We start from the raw sequence: 19,621 nt of genomic DNA on the forward strand, positions 1-19,621 counted from the left end.
ATGTCCTTTGACCAGTAGCTGGCCACTTGAAGTGCCTCTGGTGTTACTATAAGAAGGTCCTCCATTGTACATGTGGCAGGGCTCAGGGTGCATTGCAGCAGGTGGTCAGTGGTTTGCTCTCCGCACTCGCATGTCGTGGATTCCACTTTGTGGCCCCATTTCTTGAGGTTGGCTCTGCATCTCATGGTGCCAGAGCGCAGTCTGTTCAGTGCCTTCCAAGTCGCCCAGTTTTCTGTGTGCCCAGGGGGGAGTCTCTCATTTGGTATCAGCCATTGATTGAGGTTCTGGGTTTGAGCCTGCCACTTTTGGACTCTCGCTTGCTGAGGTGTTCCAGCGAGTGTCTCTGTAGATCTTAGAAAACTATGTCTAGATTTAAGTCGTTGACGTGCTGGCTGATACCCAAACAGGGGATGAGCTGGAGATGTCTCTGCCTTGGTCCTTTCACTATTGGCTGCTACTTCCCGGCGGATGTCAGGTGGTGCCATGCTGGCTAAGCAGTGTAATTTCTCCAGTGGTGTAGGACGCAGACACCCCGTGATAATGCGGCATGTCTCATTAAGAGCCACATCCACTGTTTTAGTATGGTGAGATGTGAGATCTCTAACCTGTTAAGGTCCTTTTAAACTTCCTGGGAGCAAGAGCCCTTGCATAGTAGAACCTGGTGGAGGAGAGGTCTTTTTCTCTTTGGAGGGGTTTCTAAGCAGAGCCCGGATGGCCATCTGTCAGGAGTGCTTGGATTGTGCCTTCCTGCCTGGCAGAAGGGGGTCAGGCTGGATGGTCTTTGGGGGTCTCTGGTTCAAACGCCATCCTAGCAGCTGGGCCTAGAGGGCGCCCTCCATCCAATCCTTGCAAGAGCCAGGAAGGAAGAAGCTGAGAAAGGAAACAGGAAGAGGGAGAGGCAGAAAGAATAAACTTGCCCATAGAGACGTTGTGACATCTGCGCAGGACAGGAAAAGACGTCTCTTCCCGGGACAGGAAGAAGGAGCCTGGCTCACATCCGGCTCTGCCTCTTCCGGTGGGTGGCTGCTTCCTCTTCCTGCAACTGAGGCAGCACAACTCACCGCTGGCCGGAAAGGGCGGGACTTCGAATGTATGAGGTACTTCCTTCTTTCTCTCTAGGACGTCCCTGTTGTTTGTTTTAACCCTTAAGTGTGTCTTTCTGTTTAGATCAGGCCTGGGCCAAGTTGGCCCTCCCTCCAGGTATTTTGGACTTCAACTCCCACAATTCCTAACAGCCTACCAGCCAAAGATGGCCAAAGAAGGAGCCTCCACCAAACTCCAGGGCAGAGAGTTCCACTGCTGAACAACTCTCAGAATCCTAGAGTTGGAAGAGATCTCATGGGCCATCCAGTCCAACCCCATTCTGCCAAGTAGGAATATTGCATTCAAAGCACCCCTGACAGATAGCCATCCAGCCTCTGTTTAAAAGCCTCCAAAGAAGGAGCCTCCACCACACTCCCTCCGGGGCAGAGAGTTCCACTGCTGAACAGCTCTCATAGAATCCTAGAGTTGAAAGAGATCTCATGGGCCATCCAGTCCAACCCCATTCTGCCAAAAAGCAGGAATATTGCATTCAAAGCACTCTAGACAGATGGCCACCCAGCCTCTGTTTAAAAGCCTCCAAAGAAGGAGCCTCAACCACACTCCAGGGCAGAGAGTTCCACTGCTGAACAGCTCTCATAGAATCCTAGAGTTGGAAGAGATCTCATGGGCCATCCAGTCCAACCCCATTCTGCCAAGAAGTCGGAATATTGCATTCAAAGCACCCCTGACAGATGGCCATCCAGCCCCTGTTTAAAAGCTTCCAAAGAAGGAGCCTCCACCACACTCCAGGGCAGAGAGTTCCACTGCTGAACAGCTCTCACAGTCAGGAAGTTCTTCCTCATGTTCAGGTGGAATCTCCTTTCCTGTAGTCTGAAGTCATTGCTCCATTGTGTCCCAGTTTCCAGGGCAGCAGAAAACAAGATCCCTCCCTCCCCCCATGACTTCCTCTCACATACTTATACATGGCTATCATGTCTCCTTTCAGCCTTCTCTTCTTCAGGCTAAACTTGCCCAGCTCCTTAAGCCGCTCCGCATAGGGCTTGTTTTCCAGACCCTTGATCATTTTAGTCGCCCTCCGCTGGACACATTCCAGCTTGTCAATATCTCTCTTGAATTGTGGTGCCCAGAATTTGACACAATATTCCAGGTGTGGTCTAACCAAGGCAGAATAGAGCATGGGGAGCATGTCTTCCCTGGATCTAAACACTGTACTATTGATGCAGGCCAAAACCCAAGTCAGAATGAGCGTCCGACCAATTTGTGTAGCTTGCTGTCAACTTTTGCAGCCTGAAAGACAGTTGCATCTGTCAAGTATGAAATTTAGGTACTGCCTACATGAGCAGGCTAATTTAACTAATTTACGATGCCATAAAAATCTCCAGCAAGCCTGCAAAGAATGAGGAAGTACTTCATCAGTGTCACAAATGGACGGTGAAGCAACAGCTCCCCTGGTGGCCAGAATACCCTAATGAAAAAAAAGTTGGAATGTTAAATTGCCTCTGTGTCTGTCTATATATGTTGTGTAGCTTGCTGTGTCTATGGCGTTGAATGTTTTCCATGTATGTGGCTGCCATTCATTTTCCAGTCCCAATTCAAGGTGCAGGTTCTTACCTACAAAGCGCTGAATGGTTTGGGACCCTCCTACCTGCGTGACCGCATCTCTGTGTACGAACCCACACGACCCCTTCGATCATCTGGAGAGGCCCTGCTCACGCTCCCACCTCCTTCGCAGGCGCGATTGGTGGGGACGAGGGAGAGGGCCTTCTCGGTGGTGGCCCCTCGACTCTGGATCTCACTCCCCAAGGACATCAGGCATGCCCCAACCCTGACAGTCTTAGGAGGAGCCTGAAAATGTGGTTGTTCCAGTGTGCCTTCCCAGAATAATGAAATTCCCAGCAATATGTCCTCGAAATGCACTTTATTATGGATCTAGGAATGTCTGCACACCCCATCCCCCTCTGAAAACTCTATCCTAGTTCATATTTCATCTGTCCATGCTCAGCATTATTCTTACATTTTAATTATTACATTTGGCCCAGCCATAGATTTTAAACGTCATTGTGTTACCGCTATTGTTTATTGTTTATTTTGTTATGAGTTTTTATTTTATTGTCTGTATTAATTGTTGTTATTGCTTTTATCATTGATGTATGGTGGGCTCGGCCTCATGTAAGCCGCACCGAGTCCCTCAGGAGATGGTAGAGGGGTATAAATAAAGTTTATTATTATTTATTATATTATATTATATTATATTATATTATATTATATTATATTATATTATATTATATTAAGATGGGCTCAAAGCCAACCTTAAAAACTCTGGCATAGACACTGAGAACTGGGAAGCCCTGGCCCTTGAGCACTCCAGCTGGAGGTCAGCTGTGACCAGCAGCGCTGCAGAATTTGAGGAGGCATGAGTGGAGGGTGAAAGAGAGAAACGTGCCAGGAGGAAGGCGCGTCAAGCCAACCCCGACCGGGACCGCCTTCCACCTGGAAACCAATGCCCTCACTGCGGAAGAAGATGCAGAGCAAGAATAGGGCTCCACAGCCACATACGGACCCACAAGGAAATCCATAATGGAAGACCATCTTACTCGTCCAACGAGGGATCGCCTAAGTAAGTAAGTAAGTAAGTAAGTATACAATGTAATTCACCCTGAGTCCCCCCAGGGGTGAGAAATACTGTAAGTAAGTAAATAAATAAATATAAATACTGTAAATAAATAGATAGGGATAAACTAACCTACTGGCTATCCTCAAACCAAGGGATTCCAAAAAATATACAAACTGGGACCCAGTAAAAGACTATTTCAAACAACGGAAAATAGAAATTATCATTTAAAAAAAGTAAATCATATATAAGGGAGAAAATAGAGGGGAAGCAGACGGGTTTTTGAAACACAGAAAATTCTGAAGGAATAAAAGAGACTTTAAAGACCACCAAAGACTGGATGGAAATCAACAATATTTTTATTTTTTAAATTATTATTACTATTTTTTCTTTTTTTCCTCTCTTTTCCTTTTCTCTCTCTACACTTGGTTTCTATTGCTCCCATTTTCCTATCCAAACTAATTATATCCTCCCACTTTCAATGTAATCTTCCTATATATATATATATTTAAAAAGACAGACATTTCCCACACACCAAGCATTTAGATGCTTTCCCACCTGTGTGAGTTGCCTGATGGGAATGGAGGCTTTTCTCCCAATAGAAGTTCTTCCCGCATTATAAACATTTTTAATGGCTCCTTTCCTGTGTGACAGCTTTGACGATTGGTAAGGTTTCTCTTATGAGTGGAGTTATTTCCACAGTTTAAACATGTAAATGGTGTGGGTTGCCTGAAGATGATCAGGGTGTGCCGTATTAGTGAAGCTCTTTCTAGACTTTGGATTCTCTCCCGTGTGAGTTCCCTGATGAAAAACAAGATGGGACCTCTGATTGAAGGTCCTTCCGCACTCCGAGCATTTAAATGGTCTCTTCCCCGTGTGAACGGATTGATGAAGAACAAGGTGTGACTTCTGACTGAAGCGCTTTTCACATTCGGAGCATTTGAATGGCCTCTCTCCTGTGTGAATGGACTGATGACGAACAAGATGCGACTTCCGACAGAAGCTCTTTCCACACACGGAACATTTGAATGGTTTTTCTCCTGTGTGGTTTCTCTGATGGAAAACAAGGTGCGATTTCTGAGAGAAGCTCTTCCCACACTCCAAGCATATAAATGCTTTCTCTCCTGTGTGAGTTGCCTGGTGGAGAATGAGGCATGCCTTCCGGCTGAAGCTCTTTCCACACTCTAAGCATGCGAATGGCTTCTCTCCTATGTGAATTGACTGGTGACGAACCAGGTGTGTCTTTCGGCAGAAGCTCTTTTCACACTCTGAACATTTGAACGGTTTCTCTCCCGTGTGTGTCGTCTGATGAACAACAAGGTTTGACTTCTGACTGAAGCTTTTTCCACACTCAAAGCATATAAATGGTTTTTCTCCTGTGTGAGTTGACTGATGACGAACAAGTTGTGCCTTCTGGCTGAAGCTTTTCCCACATTCTGAACATACAAATGGTTTCTGTCCTGTGTGTGTCACTTGATGAAGAGCAAGGTGCGACTTCCGACTGAAACTCTTTCCACACACTGAACATATAAATGGTTTCTCTCCTGTGTGGGTTGCCTGATGACAAACAAGGTTTGACTTCTGACTGAAGCTCTTTCCACACACAGTGCAGATAAACGGTTTCTCTCCTGTGTGTGTTGCCTGATGACGAACAAGGTACTTCTTGTGGCTGAAGCTCTTTCCACAGTCTGAGCATTTAAACGGTTTCTCTCCGGTGTGAGTTGCCTGATGGCACGTGGGCTTTTCTTTCCAGTTGAAATTCTGTCCATATTCCAAACATTTAAATGGTTTTGCCTCTAGTTACATGGTTTGATATGGAAGGAAATGTGAAAAGAAAAGATTAGATTAGATTAAAGTTCTCCTTGAATGATTGAAAACTATGCAAATTGCAATATGCATTTACCTAAGATAGCCCTTAACCATAATTTTAATGAAAGAAAACCTCCTTTTGTCTTTTCATCTTCCGGTCCCAATTCAAAGTGCAGGTTATGACCTGTAAAGCCCTGAATGGTTTGAGACCCACTTACCTTTGTGACCCCATCTCCTACCATAAACCTGCATGATCTCTTAAATTTTCTGGAGAGGCCCTCCTTTTGCCCCTTCCTCTATCACTGGCATGACCTGTGGGAACGAGGGTGAGAGCCTTCTCCGCTTTGGCCCCCCAGCTTTGGAACTCGCTACCTGGTGAAATTAGGCAATCCCCCACTCTAGCAGCCTTTAAGAAAAATCTAAAAGCTCTTCCGAAGTGCCTTCGGAGAGTGACCATTCAACCCATTTTATTTGTTTCCACCTATAGTTGTCCTCATAATGCACTTTCCCCTTTTCTTAATGTGCTCCCACAGAAGTTGAGGAAGCAAGAAGCCATTTTGTTCCCTTCTGCTTCAGGTAAGCCTTGTCTTAGGGGGCACTAGGAATCTGAGTGTGTTTTTAAAATTAGCTGCTGAGTGTCTGCTTTGAGAGGCGGGGCGAGGCTCATTGTTCTCAGAGTGACTCAGACTGACTCGTTGTTGCTTCCTGTTTACCCTATAAAAGCCAGGGCCTGAACTCAAGTGGCAGTGGTGCTCCCACAGAAGTTGAGGAAGCAAGAAGCCATTTTGTTCCCTTCTGCTTCAGGTAAGCCTTGTCTTAGGGGGCACTAGGAATCTGAGTGTGTTTTTAAAATTAGCTGCTGAGTGTCTGCTTTGTTTGAGAGGCGGGGCGAGGCTCATTGTTCTCAGAATGACTCAGACTGATTCGTTGTTGCTTCCTGTTTACCCTATAAAAGCCAGGGCCTGAACTCAAGGGGCAGTGGTGCTCCCACAGAAGTTGAGGAAGCAAGAAGCCATTTTGTTCCCTTCTGCTTCAGGTAAGCCTTGTCTTAGGGGGCACTAGGAATCTGAGTGTGTTTTTAAAATTAGCTGCTGAGTGTCTGCTTTGTTTGAGAGGCGGGGCGAGGCTCATTGTTCTCAGAATGACTCAGACTGATTCGTTGTTGCTTCCTGTTTACCCTATAAAAGCCAGGGCCTGAACTCAAGGGGCAGTGGTGCTCCCACAGAAGTTGAGGAAGCAAGAAGCCATTTTGTTTCCTTCTGCTTCAGGTAAGCCTTGTCTTAGGGGGCACTAGGAATCTGAATCTAATGAAGACCAAACCCCACTGCTTCTCCTTCTTGGGCTCCTTTCTCATAAATTCTATTTCACCCAGGGTTTTAACGTTTTAACATTTTATCTTACACATTTGGCCCACCCTTTGTGTTTGATTTTTATTATGTTGTTTTGCACTGTTTATTTTATTTTGTTACTTTATGTATTTTGTTGTGATGTAATTTTTCTGTTATTTTGTGTTTAACTTTGCTGTATTATTTTTGGGCTTGGCCTCATGGTAGCCGGCCCAAGTCCCCTTTGGGGAGATGGTAGCGGGATATAAATAAAGTTTACTATTATTATTATTTGCTCCCAAAACTATAGCAAGACAGAAATCTGAAAAAAAATCATGTCTAAACCAGGCTTGGGGAAGATCTAACTGCTTACCCCAAATCTCTCAGGAATCCCCTTTACTTTTGGAACAAGAAAATTTAAAACCCTTGATGTGTCTGATGCCATGCAGTTAAGCTAAATTCATGGCATCATGTGTACTCCAAGTGGCCAGATACTGGACAAAAGACAACTACCAAGCTTGCAGACTTTGTGTTTTGTCTGTTTGTTTGTTTGTTTTGTTAAAAATGTAATAGAAATGTCTGGTTGATCCTGACACGATAAATGAATAAATAAATCTCCCCAATGGGGACTCTGAGCGGCTTACATGGGGCCAAGCCCGGACAACATATTACAACAAGATAAAACCAGAGCATAAACAATAAACATCACCATCAAAAGTACATAAAGGGGAAAAAAGTATAAACACAGTCATAAAGTAACATTCCAATAAGTACAATCACAATAACAATGGGCAAGCCACATGTACAGGATAAAACAATTAAAAGACTCTAATGAGATAAAAATAGGGGCAAGTTATTTGCAGGGAACTCATAAAAACACACAGAGTTGTGATGCTAAACTTCCCATTTGGGGGGCGTGTATTCCAGTGGGAAGAGTGTTGAGGGCTGCAATGGTGTCATATTGTGCACCTACTCGCCAAAGGCAAAGTGGAAGAGCCAGGTTTTAAGGTTCTTTTTGAACGTAAATAGACCAAGCAAGAAAGGAGGAGAAACAGCATTGTATATCAAGGATGATTATAACTGTGATAATAATATTATTCTTGGAACTCAGGTTGAGAGTATCTGAGAAAAACCATTAAAGGGGAAGAAACAGCAGGGATCTCATTGTGGGGGTCTACTACAGACTTCCAAACCAGACAATATTAAGGCCCGCAATGACTAAACCTGCTTGCTGGACTGTAATTAAAACTTGCTAATAAGAACTGAAAAGTAATCTCTGATAAGAATTGGTACAGTGATTATTTTTTTTGTCGTGTCAGGAGCTACTTGAGAAATTGCAAGTCGCTTCTGATGTGAGAGAATTGGCCGACTGCAAGGACGTTGCCCAGGGGATGCCTGGATGATTTGATGTTTTTATCATCCTTGTGATAGGCTTCTCTCATGTCTGCCTCTCCCCGGATTTGAAACTGCGACCTGTCGGTCTTCAGTCCTGCCAGCACAAGGGTTTAACCCACTGCGCCGCTGGGGGCTCCGGGGACAGTGATAACATAAATGTTTACCATGTTAAGAAGGGAGTCAACACAAGCCTTGTGTTTGTCTACACCAATCAAGAAGAGTCAACATCTGGCCAGGAAACTGAGATGGAGCCAGGATGGAAGAAGTCTATCATTGATTTACAACTTTGCGATGACATCAGGAGAATATTCCTATAAAAGACTCAGTCTAATAATGCTCAAGTTGTGGCAGACCTGAGGAGTCTGTTCCACCCGCCATGCTCTGCTCCATGGGAAGGAGAGAGATAGTGTACATATGGAGAGTGGCAGATTTGCACGGGAGCAGTCTGGTCACTTTGGGGCTTCTTTCTCAAGGGAAGAGGAAGAAGTGTGCTTCTGGAGTCTTAGATTTTGTGCAGGGAGTCAGGTTCTGCTGTATGGAAAACAGAGATCTGGTCCTTGGCATTGCTTTAGGGGAGAAGTTTTGGCATTTTGGCGTTCTGAAGTTATAGAAGTTATGGAACTATGCATTGGCAGGCTGCAGGAAAGCAGGGTCTGGCCTAACAGGTGCTTCTCCAAGGAGGGAGAAAATGCTTTGGTAATATCTGAATGCCTGAAGTTGAATGTGTGTACATGTGGTGTGAATGCTGAGTGAAAATGTAATTCCCCTTTGTTTGTTTGTTATATGCAGTAGATGATTCCTAACACATGTAAACTAATTTGGATAACCACAAGCATAAAGGAACTTTACCCAGAGAGGACACCATCCCTAAATTCTCCTCCATGACTTGCTGGTGCAAGGCTCTTTGGCCAGGATCCAAGAGGGCCCACTCCTCCTCTGTGAAGTCCACAGACACATCTTCAAAGTTCACCTGGAAACAAAGAAATGTTGACTGCAAGGAGGAAATGCAACCACACTTGAAAAGGAAAAACAGGCCATTTGTGATTGACTTCTTGTAAGAAGTCATTCATTGTAAGCCTCTAGGGTGGAAAGAAAGGAAAAGAAAGAGGCTCAGTTAGGGCACGCATGGGCAAACTTTGGCCCTCCAGGTGTTTTGGACTTCCTCTCACAATTCCTAACAACCTAATAGGAAGTTGTGGGAGTTGAAGTCTAAACGGTTCTGGCCCAACTTACCTGTCCAAACACATCTCCTCCTATGAACCAGTTAGGATGTTAAGATCATCTGGGAAGGCCCTGCTCTCGGTCCCACCTGCATCACAAGTACGGTTGGCGGGGACGAGAGACAGGGCCTTCTCAGTGGTGGCCCCTCGGCTGTGGAATGCTCTTCCTACAAAAATTAGATCGGCTCCCTCCCTGTTAGCATTTCGGAGGAAAGTGAAGACCTAGTTGTTCGAGCAGGCATTTGAATAGGCAGTGTAATTAATATAGGAATATGGAACAATGGATGATGAGACTGGATCTTGATCTTAACTATGAGACGCTGATGAGATGTTTAATTGATTTTTATTACGCTATTGTTTTAATCATTTTTAACTGTTTTATGATGTTTTGAGCATTGAATTTTGCTATTGTTAACCGCTTTGAGTCGCCCAAGGGCTGAGAAAAGCGGTATACAAATATAAATAATCACCTCTCAACAAAAGATTGCTCCAGGCACTGCCAGGCCATCAAATGCTAATCAAGATGGTCAGTTGAAACATTCACACCTAGCTCCAACAGACAAGAGTCCTTTGTCCCACCCTGGTCATTCTGCAGATATATAAACCCCTTTTTCCTAGTTCCAACAGACCTCACTACCTCTGAGGATGCTTGCCATAGATGCAGGCAAAACATCAGGAGAAAATGCCTCTAGAACATGGCCATATAGCCTGAAAAAACTTACAACAACCCAGTAAATAAATAGTAAATAAATAAATAAAACACTTGGAGGGCTGACGTTTGCCATGGACATGGTGACTTCATCCCTCCCCCCGCCCGCCCGCCCCAAATCCAGGCATCCTATTGCCTACCTGATCTGGTCTTGCAGAATCTCTTATTTGTAAAGAATCACGAAAAGATGGGCTACTACCACTTGGCCACGTTCCATTGCCTGTGGGAGAAAGGAGAGACATCAAGGAGGGTAAGACCAGTCCCTTTTCCAGGCTGGCCCCACAGTTCCTTGCTTTGGAAGTCTGCCCCACCGTCTGCTTTTGAAATTCCTCTTGGATTTGGGTTCTAGCTCTTTAACGTGGACTGCTTTGTCTTTTTGTTATATGTGACCTACCTGTAATTTTCCTGCTTCTTGGCAAGGGATTGGACTAGATGGCCCACAAAATCTCTACCAGCTCAATGATTCTATGATTCTAGAGTAAGTAGACACTAGCAGGTGCGCATGCTTTCCGGTCCTGCCTGTACTCCATGCTACTCATGCACTCTTCGTGGAAAGAGAGTGCATATGTGGCGGTGCAGGCAGGCAGGCCAGGAAAGTATGCACACTTGCCAGTACCTGCAGCTAAGAGCCTCTTACTCTAGAGCAGTGGTTGTCAACCTGTGGATCTCCAGATCTTTGGGGCTTCAACTCCCAGAAATCCTAACAACTGGCTGCGATTTCTGGGAGTTGTAGACCAAAACACCTGGGAACCCACAGGTTGAAAACCACTGCTCTAGAGTAAGAGGCAGTCAGCTGCAGACGCGCTCCTGGTCTGTGTGCACACCCCACCACACATGCCTTGCCACACACTCTGAGAGTGCGTGTGTGGTGGGGCGTGCAGGCAGGCTGGAAGCGTGTCTCCAACCGAGCTCTGGGCCTGCCTGCATGTCCCGCCACACACACACACTCTCCCCAAGCAAGGAGGCAAGTTGGGATGCACACAGAATCTGCTTTCATGTCGAGCAGAGTTTCATGCAGGGAGAGGGTTTCTCGTTTCATGCTTCCGGAGAAACGGAAGATACGAAACAAATGGTAGAAATGGTAAGAACGAATTCTGCACACAACTCTAATACCTGCCACCCTAAACATCCTAAGAGAAACAGAGGAATCAATTATCATTGTGAAGGATGCTAAGCAAGGGGCTTTGAATGAAATTAACAGCAAAAGAGATACATAGCCTTTTCTCTGACTTAAAAAGAGCAATACGGAAGAAAATGTTTTTAAGAAACAAGATGTGACATGTAGAGGTACAAGAAGGTACTTTCTTACACAGGATGTTGTGTTGTGGTTAACTTCAAAGGTTGTTTTTTGAAGCGCAGAGTCTGCAGGTACAAGAAGGTACTTTCCATCAAAAGGTCAAGGGAGGGGGCTGGAAAGAGAGTACTTTCCATGACAAAAAAAAATGTTCTTGTTTACTTGAGGTTATATATTTGGTGGTCCAAAACCAAGGGGGCATGGCAGTCACTTGAAGGGTAGCATCTGCACATGCTACCAGGCTGTCCGTCTTCTTCATGAAGAAATTAAAATAAACTTTGTTTTTTTATCTCTTTTGGGACTGTCTCCTTCCTTATGTGTTCCCGTGACTGCATGGACCTAAGAAGACCCAATTTAGGGTCTCTAACAATTGAAGGTTGCACAGGTAAATATTGTAGGGAATTGTCTCCTGACAACACCATTTTTAAGCTCCCAGGTTCTCCATTTTGTTTTTGTTTTTTACAAAAATAGCTGCAAATGCCCCCTATATTCTTCAATCCATAACCCTGCTTGAAAGTCAGTTCCAGTTTTAAAGAAAGGCCTTTTTGAGACCTGAAATGTTGTAGGATTGAATGCACATGACAAAATTAACTGCCAAATCCTTGGGACCCTGAAGAGGGGGAGCTTAGAAAAAAAGAAAATGCAAAATAATGCATGGGGCCAATGGGTGTTGAGTCTTCCAACGTCTCTTGTGTGCCCAATGCAGCCCCCCAATCTCTGAGCGCATTCTCTCCCCTCCAGTATGAGAAATATTGGAGAAAACTAAGATATGTCATCTTCTGTAACACAGAGCATGTCTGTGCTGGTACAGCTGTACCAGGAGCTCCAATTTTGTTTGCTTTGCATTAAATGTTTGTTTGCAATCCCAGGCTTGGGATGTTGCAGCAGGGTGGCTTCCTGTTATAGTTTGCAATCATAGGGCAAGCCACCTGTCAATTATCGTTAGGTTCCCTGGTCCCGTCCCTTTTTTAGTTTTGGAGGGAATAGGAGCCTTTTGGGGTTCAGTTCTCACAGAGAAGCCTTTCGCACAGGACATAAAACGAAGTAGCTCCTGTAGAAAGCTTCGTCTTCTACGGCTTAGCCGGGGAGATATACAGCCTACAGCCTGACTGGAGTTATACAGCCTTACAGCTCCTTCGCTGAGGGACTTCAGCCAGCCATCACAGCAACCTGAACTCCTTCTTTTTCCCTGGAAGTCTACAAAGCTCTGCTTGGTAAGGGTCGCTCGCGGAAGCCAGACGCAGTTGGTACCGGGTGCAGAGGCTCCACGCCAACAGAGGCAAGTACAGACTGCCCAGATTAGAAGTTAAGGATTTCCCCATTAGTTAATTACAGTTAAGAAGATAGTGCCTGTTCCCAGTGAACAAGATTGCAAGAGCCAATAGACTGTTAAGAAACCTTGAAAGTACCTGTTTGTTTTCATCAATAAAGAACTTTGTTGGATGTACTTTAAGCGTTCTAAAGACTCTGTTTGGAGGAATCTAAGGGCCTTTAATCTGAGGCAGCCCCGGCATCCCGTTGGGCACACAGAATTTATGTCCTGTCTACAGTCATATGCACGGGCCCAGCGTGCGGTGTGCAAAGAATCAGTGTGTGTGTGTGTGTGAACTGTAAATAAGATGCATGAAGTTGATTGGTCAGCTTACACTAGGGAAGCTGGCTGAGCCACGGACTTTTGGATACTGTTACATTTTTGTTCAGGCTTGAGCTATGCAGGTTAACAGAGAAGAAAAAAGAAGAAGAGAGAGTTTGGAGTATGTTTTTGCTTCTAAGCTACTGGAGGGAGTTTCTCCAGTTGGCAAAAGAAAGATAATTTTAAATCTCTCACAAAAGGACATTATGTGAGTTGGTGCAACTGATCACATTATACATATATTGTTCTGAATTAAGAAGAGTAAACTACATATTCTTTACTGTTCATTCAAGTGGCATATTTTCTTTTTCAATCAGCAAGTCACACAGGTTAGACATTTCAGAGGAGGTAATCCTGCCGGATACATTACCAATTGTGATGAATTCGTTGTCCCCAACTGTGACAGCACAAATGGTGTCTGAAAGAGACTTTTCAATCTCAGTGGTCTCATCTTCAAAAGCGCTCTGCACCTAGACAAGCAGCAAAGACACCACAGTGACAAAAGAAGATTAGAAAATTGAGATTTTGGTGACCTGTTCCAATACACTCAAACGGTGGTTGGGGGAGTTAATTCTGATTTGTTCATTCTGCAGGACTCGGACTGAAATAGAAATGCCACTGCTGAGATGGAGGACATGACTGACTAAAAGGGCTTGCTTTCCTATTAATTTATGTTTTTGTTATTTTTTTTTCAAATGACAACGCTGGCTCTTCGGCTTAGAAATGGAGATGAGCACCACACCCCAGAGTCAGACACTACTGGACTTAATGTCAGGGGACAACCTTTACCTTTACTACCTACATTGAAATGGCAGGGAGAAGAGAGACAAAGAGAGATCCTGAGACTTGAAAAGCACGGCCTTTATTCTCGGTTGGCGCCAACCGGATATGGACCCTCCTGGTAAGCCAGGAAAGAAGGGGACAGAACAAAGGAAAGGCTTGGTTTATATACCTTTTGAAATAATTATGCATGCATCATATAGACTTCACAATTCTACTTTTACATTGCCTTCAATAGCATATTTTCAAACTCAACACCTTGTCAGGAACTTCATTAGTGTTCTATCTAAAGAGTGGCTATTAATGAACACCAGCGCCAGAATGTCTACCGGACCTGATAGCAAGAGTCTCCATCCATCCTTAAGATAAGGTCTTCCTGAAGCCTCTTAACGGACACTTCATTAGTCAAGCCTACGATAAGGTGCCTGGTACCGCACCCTATCGGCCTCTTGAAATGCCAGTCCTCAAGACATTCCTTTCCTAGATGCTGGCGTTTCTAATTTTGCAGCTTTTAAGAAGTCAAGTGAAATGGCCATGCATAAATACATTTCTCTTGTATATTTTCTAGCTCCTATTTCTAATATGGTTACATCAAATATATTTTCCAATATATGTATTATGTATTTCATAGAATCATAGAATCAAAGAGTTGGAAGAGACTTCATGGGCCATCCAGTCCAACCCCCTGCCAAGAAGCAAGAATATTGCATTCAAATCACCCCCGACAGATGGCCATCCAGCCACTGCTTAAAAGCTTCCAAAGAAGGAGCCTCCACCACACTCCGGGGCAGAGAGTTCCACTGCTGAATGGCTCTCACAGTCAGGAAATTCTTCCTCATGTTACGGTGGAATCTCCTCTCTTGTAGTTTGAAGCCATTGTTCCGCATCCTAGTCTCCAAGGAAGCAGAAAACAAGCTTGCTCCCTCCTCCCTGTGGCTTCCTCTCACATATTTATACATGGCTATCATATCCCCTCTCAGCCTTCTCTTCCTCAGGCTAAACATGCCCAGCTCCTTAAGCCGCTCCTCATAGGGCTTGTTCTCCAGACTCTTTATCATTTTAGTCGCTCTCCGCTGGACACATTCCAGCTTGTCAATATCTCTCTTGAATTGTGGTGCCCAGAATTGGACACAATATTCCAGATGTGGTCTAACTGATGCAGAGCATCTCCCCCCCCAAGTATTTGTAGTTCGCCAAGGGCCGGAAAATGGATTCTGCTGCTTCCTGACCCAGCACACATAACTGGGTTCCTGTTTTCTCTCTGCGAATTCTCTGGCTTGTGCACCGGACCCTGGCCCCTGATCAGGGAAATGCAGTTCCCCAAAGGACATTGCCCCACTCTCCACCATTTTAGACTCTTTGCGGACCTTTCTGCCCTCACTGATTGACTTGATGTCCTATTATCACGTACTTCCTCTACGAACTCAAAGCCAAGCCGCTTGGGGAGAATGGCCCCCATCTGTGTGTGTGTCCTTGCCAAGCAGATCATACCTCAAGAACTCTGATGGATTGCCTTTATCAATTATTGTAACTTCTAATAAACTTTGCTGGGATGGGATTGGGATGGGATGGGGACCCCCCTTTATGAAATCTATGAGCTTATGAAAGTTTATGAAGAATGTATATGATATGGAAAAATATGAAATCTATGAAATGTACCCTGACCCTCTCCCCCACCTTTTCTCCCTCTGAACTTTACCCTACTAAAGTATGTGACCCGGGGATTACAGTTAAGGAAATCCAATTTCCTTGGAAGAAACTCCATTCATATTGACATTGCATGGATCAGTACTGGCAAATCTTGTGGCTTTGTTTTCAGAGTCAGACGAACAAAGCCAGAGATTTGTCAGCCAAAAAGCCCGGAAAAACAGACTGATTAAATCAATCATGGTGTTTTGTGTACGCTCCCTTGTGACAAAGGACTCCCTTCGCCACAGGGTTGAGATCCAGACACCACCCATAGCCACCCTTTTTTGCCTATACACATCCTTTATCGGAACCCAGGAAATCCCTTGTCTCCCCTTCCGCCTCCCTGCCGTGCGAAGAACAAAAGGTGTTCAACCAGCTGGCGGACGCCTCCAGGCAATCCGCCCCTCTGCGCTGTCAAGATACGTCCCGCCTCCTAGCCGCTGATTGGACAATCTCCGGAGGCGCTCCAAGGGCTCTGATTGGCCCCCTGGAAGCGACAGCGGCCGGTGATTGGAGGGAAGGCGGGACCAGCGGCCAAGCCTCCTCCCAGCTGTTCTGGAGCCGGCCAATCAGGACAGAGGGAACTGACAGGAGGCGGGCGGGAGATTCAAACCGGGATTTCTTTGTTTTGCCTGTATAAATATGCCTGAAATTCACTGTACTGCATGCTTATAGAGGAAATATCCCTGTAATGCATCCTTTTCAGCTGAATCGCTAAATAAACGCTTCGGTCACTGGATACCTCTTCAGCCTCTGGTGGGATTAATTCTTAATATTTTGCGCTTTGGATTGGCTTTTGCTGGCAGCTCACCAAGGTCAAAGATCCCTTTTGCGATCTCCAGGGATCTTCCCCGCTGGGAAGACCCTCCCAAAAGAGCTCGATATCATTTGGCTTTCCACGAAGGGACTCTGCTTGAGGTCCAGACTAAATTATAGCCTAAATTTTCAAGCAGGCGCCTTGGTCTGATTCTTTGGGCCAGCAGCAAAGGAGGAACGGCTTGGGAAAAGAGGCGCCTCTCTTAATTTGGACTCTCCTTCTTGACAAAACTACAAATTCTCCCGCAGCCACTTCCTCCCAAGCTCTGACCTAGAGTTTCGGCACAAAGGAGCGCCAGGGAAGCCTTGATCCAAGGACTTCCTGGAAGAGGAGTGACCGACGCGGAAGGGGGGAAGAAAACGTCCGGACGGGTAAGAAATCAACCGCGGGCTGCCTTGGCTGTCAGGTGGGAGGGGATTCTAGGTTTTCTGAACCAGCTTCGGAGTCGGCCCACTGGGGAGGGATTCTCTAGGTCTCGGTAACAAATTCCTGGCGGGAGGTAGCGAACATCCACGTTTGAGGTCCAGAATAGCAATTCAGCTCGCTTTTGCGGCCTTGGCTGGAGCTACGCTGGAAAGGGGGGCCCTTCCCTTTCGGACTGCCTAGCTGCCAAGGGCTGATCGCCTCGGGCTCTTCTGCTAGGGAACCGTTCGGGCTCTAGCCTGCCTTGCGGTTGGGGGGGGCTACCCTGATTAGCCACTGGATTGTGGGGCTACCAGGAGAGATAGGCGCATGTTATTCTGGGATCAAATGTACTGTCCCCTCAGAAACACCATTGGGAAGGATACTGGCAGAATGGGACAGTGTTGCGTCACGATCGCTGACGCAGGCCAGTATGGTGAAAATCGCATGGAGAGGTGGCCCACCAGGCCCTCAGCAGGTGGAGTTTCGTGGCCCCTCATGGCAGTCGGATCGCTGTGAGGGGGCCAAAGGGACCGAACTCGCCTCTGCCTCATGCCTTTTTGCCATGTGCCGGAGGAGGCGGAAGGGGGGTAGTTGTGGCCAACTCCTACCATGCAAGGGGAAGGTAACAAAGCCCCAACCCCCAGGAAACCCCCTCCAGACCCCTTCACCCTCTCCCTTTGGAAGAAATTGCTTGTTCCCCTACCATCCCATTCCCATTTCCCTTTACCCAATCTCCCTGACTCCCTCCTTCCCTTCCCAACCCCTCCATTTCCCTATTCCCTATTTATGATATGTCTGCATTTATATGCCCCTCTGTTTGTTTTTCCTTCTGCTCCTTGAGGAAATGATCAGGGAAATTCTTTGCTCTCCTCCTCTCCTGCTTTCTCCTGTGCCACCTTTTTCCCTTCCTTCAGATGGAAAAGGGAGGCATTGCTCATTCCCTTCTTCACCAAGAAGCCTACAAATCCCTTTCTTTCTCAAGCTGAATCTTCGGTGCCTGTTTATTTATAATAAACAGTGTTTCTCCTCGCCAGGAGAGACCCTGCCACTGATGTGACTCAGCGGCCTTGCAAAAGTCTCTCTCTCTCTCTCCTGGTCTCCCTGACCCAAGAGCTCTCTTTTCCTCCCCTTCTCTTCTGTGCAACTACAAAACCCATTTTTCAGGGGCAGTCACCAATGTCCCTGCCTTATCCTTTGTTCCCTCTTTACTCCCCAACTTCCCTTTTTTTTCCTCCCAAAACCCCTCCTCCCTTTCTCCTCTTGCAAAGGGAGGTGTAAGAGGGGACCTTTTCTGTTCCTGTTTCCTCTTGCCAAATAAAGTTTTCTGGGTCTCTTTTTCTCTCTCTCTCTCTCCCTCTCTCTCTCCCCCTGCTTTTTTCCCCCCCTTTTCTCTCTAAGGACCAGACCTCATCAAAGAGTTCCATGTGCTTGTGAAATGTCTCTGAAACCCATCCTCTCTCTCTCTCTCTCTCTCTCTCCCTCTCTCTTCCCTCCCCTCCCATCTTCTAAGGAACCAGTATTCTGTGAATTCTTTCCTCTATCTCCCAGAGAAATCCTGCTGCTCCCTCTTACCTCCTTCTCCAAAAAAACCTAAGGAAGGGATGTTCCAGAAGCATTCCCTCCTGACATTTCACCCACATCTATGGTTAAATCTCTCTCTCTCACACCCGCAGTCCCTCTGATGCTCTTTTCCTTCCTGGCCCTTCCTCCCTCCCCTTTTCTTGAGCGCATGTACGTGTATGTTTAAATTATCCCATTAACTACCTTAAATATGAAGGGGGCGTCGAGGTCCAGGGGTCCCCTCTGCGCAGTGAAGAGATCCAGATCGAACTGTGGGACCCATAATCCACTCCTGCCGCTGAGGACAACTACCTGGGTGAGGTGAACAATGGGAGGTCTGTGGACTTTCCTGTGTGGAACCCAGATGGCACGGGAGGATCACACAGAGAGCAGGACCAGACCCCATGCCGCCCAGAAGAGACAGCCCCCCCCCTAGGGGCTGATCTGAGCCCCCACGGGGGAATGCCATCGCAGGAGGAGCAACCAGGGTCCCACAGCAACTGCCATGAAGGAAGGAGGCCCTGCCCGTTCCAGAAGCTGTGCAGAGGGGTGGCCCAAAGGGGACCACTGACGCCCCCACTAGGTATGAAAGTTTTTTCCCTTTTGTTTCCCCACTAACTACCCTTGGGCTGGGAAGGGGGGGGTGGGGGGGGGCTGTAAACCTTCTTTCTGACTGTCCTAGACACTATCCCTGAGTCTCTGTGATGATGGAGAGCCGGACCTGTCTGCGGTCACCAGGAGGCGCCACGCCAGAAGGAGTAGCAAGGCTGTGCCCCATCTTCTCCCTCCCCCAAGTGCCAAGGGAGGAGCCAGCGCCCCCAGGAGGCCCAAGGACCACTGCCAGATGGGAGAATTCCACCATGTGCCATCCTTCTCCATTGGGAACTCACTCGGGACCCCTGAGTGCTCCATGCTGACTGCCATCACCGACTCCACCATCCCCTGCCTCCACCGTCTTCACCTTCTCACTTCAGTTTTTTTCTTCTTTCCAAAGAACATTCTGCCACTGGTCTCTCCCACCCGGCTGGGTCCTGCTGTTGTTGCTTGAGTTGGGCCCCGAAATAATCAACCGAATACAATCTAATCAGTCTAGAAAGAGGCCCTGGATACTTGGGGGGAGTGTCGAGGCTTGAGGAAATGAGTGTAACCATTTCCCAGCCTCGAAGGGAGGATTTGATGCAGAGCATCTCCCCCCCCCCAAGTATTTGTAGTTCGCCAAGGGCCGGAAAATGGATTCTGCTGCTTCCTGACCCAGCACACATAACTGGGTTCCTGTTTTCTCTCTGTGAATTCTCTGGCTTGTGCACCGGACCCTGGCCCCTGATCAGGG

The 19,621-nt window shown here is 46.6% G+C and overlaps 1 pseudogene; it reads right to left on the bottom strand.

Annotated features, from left to right (window-relative positions):
• Positions 1 to 3,994: 3,994 nt before the first annotated feature.
• Positions 3,995 to 19,621, bottom strand: part of LOC132765781 (zinc finger protein 585A-like) — a 46,239-nt pseudogene continuing 30,612 nt past the window's right edge.

This window comes from Anolis sagrei, chromosome 2 (genome assembly GCF_037176765.1).
Source record: "Anolis sagrei isolate rAnoSag1 chromosome 2, rAnoSag1.mat, whole genome shotgun sequence".
In the NCBI taxonomy this organism is placed as follows: domain Eukaryota; kingdom Metazoa; phylum Chordata; class Lepidosauria; order Squamata; family Dactyloidae; genus Anolis; species Anolis sagrei.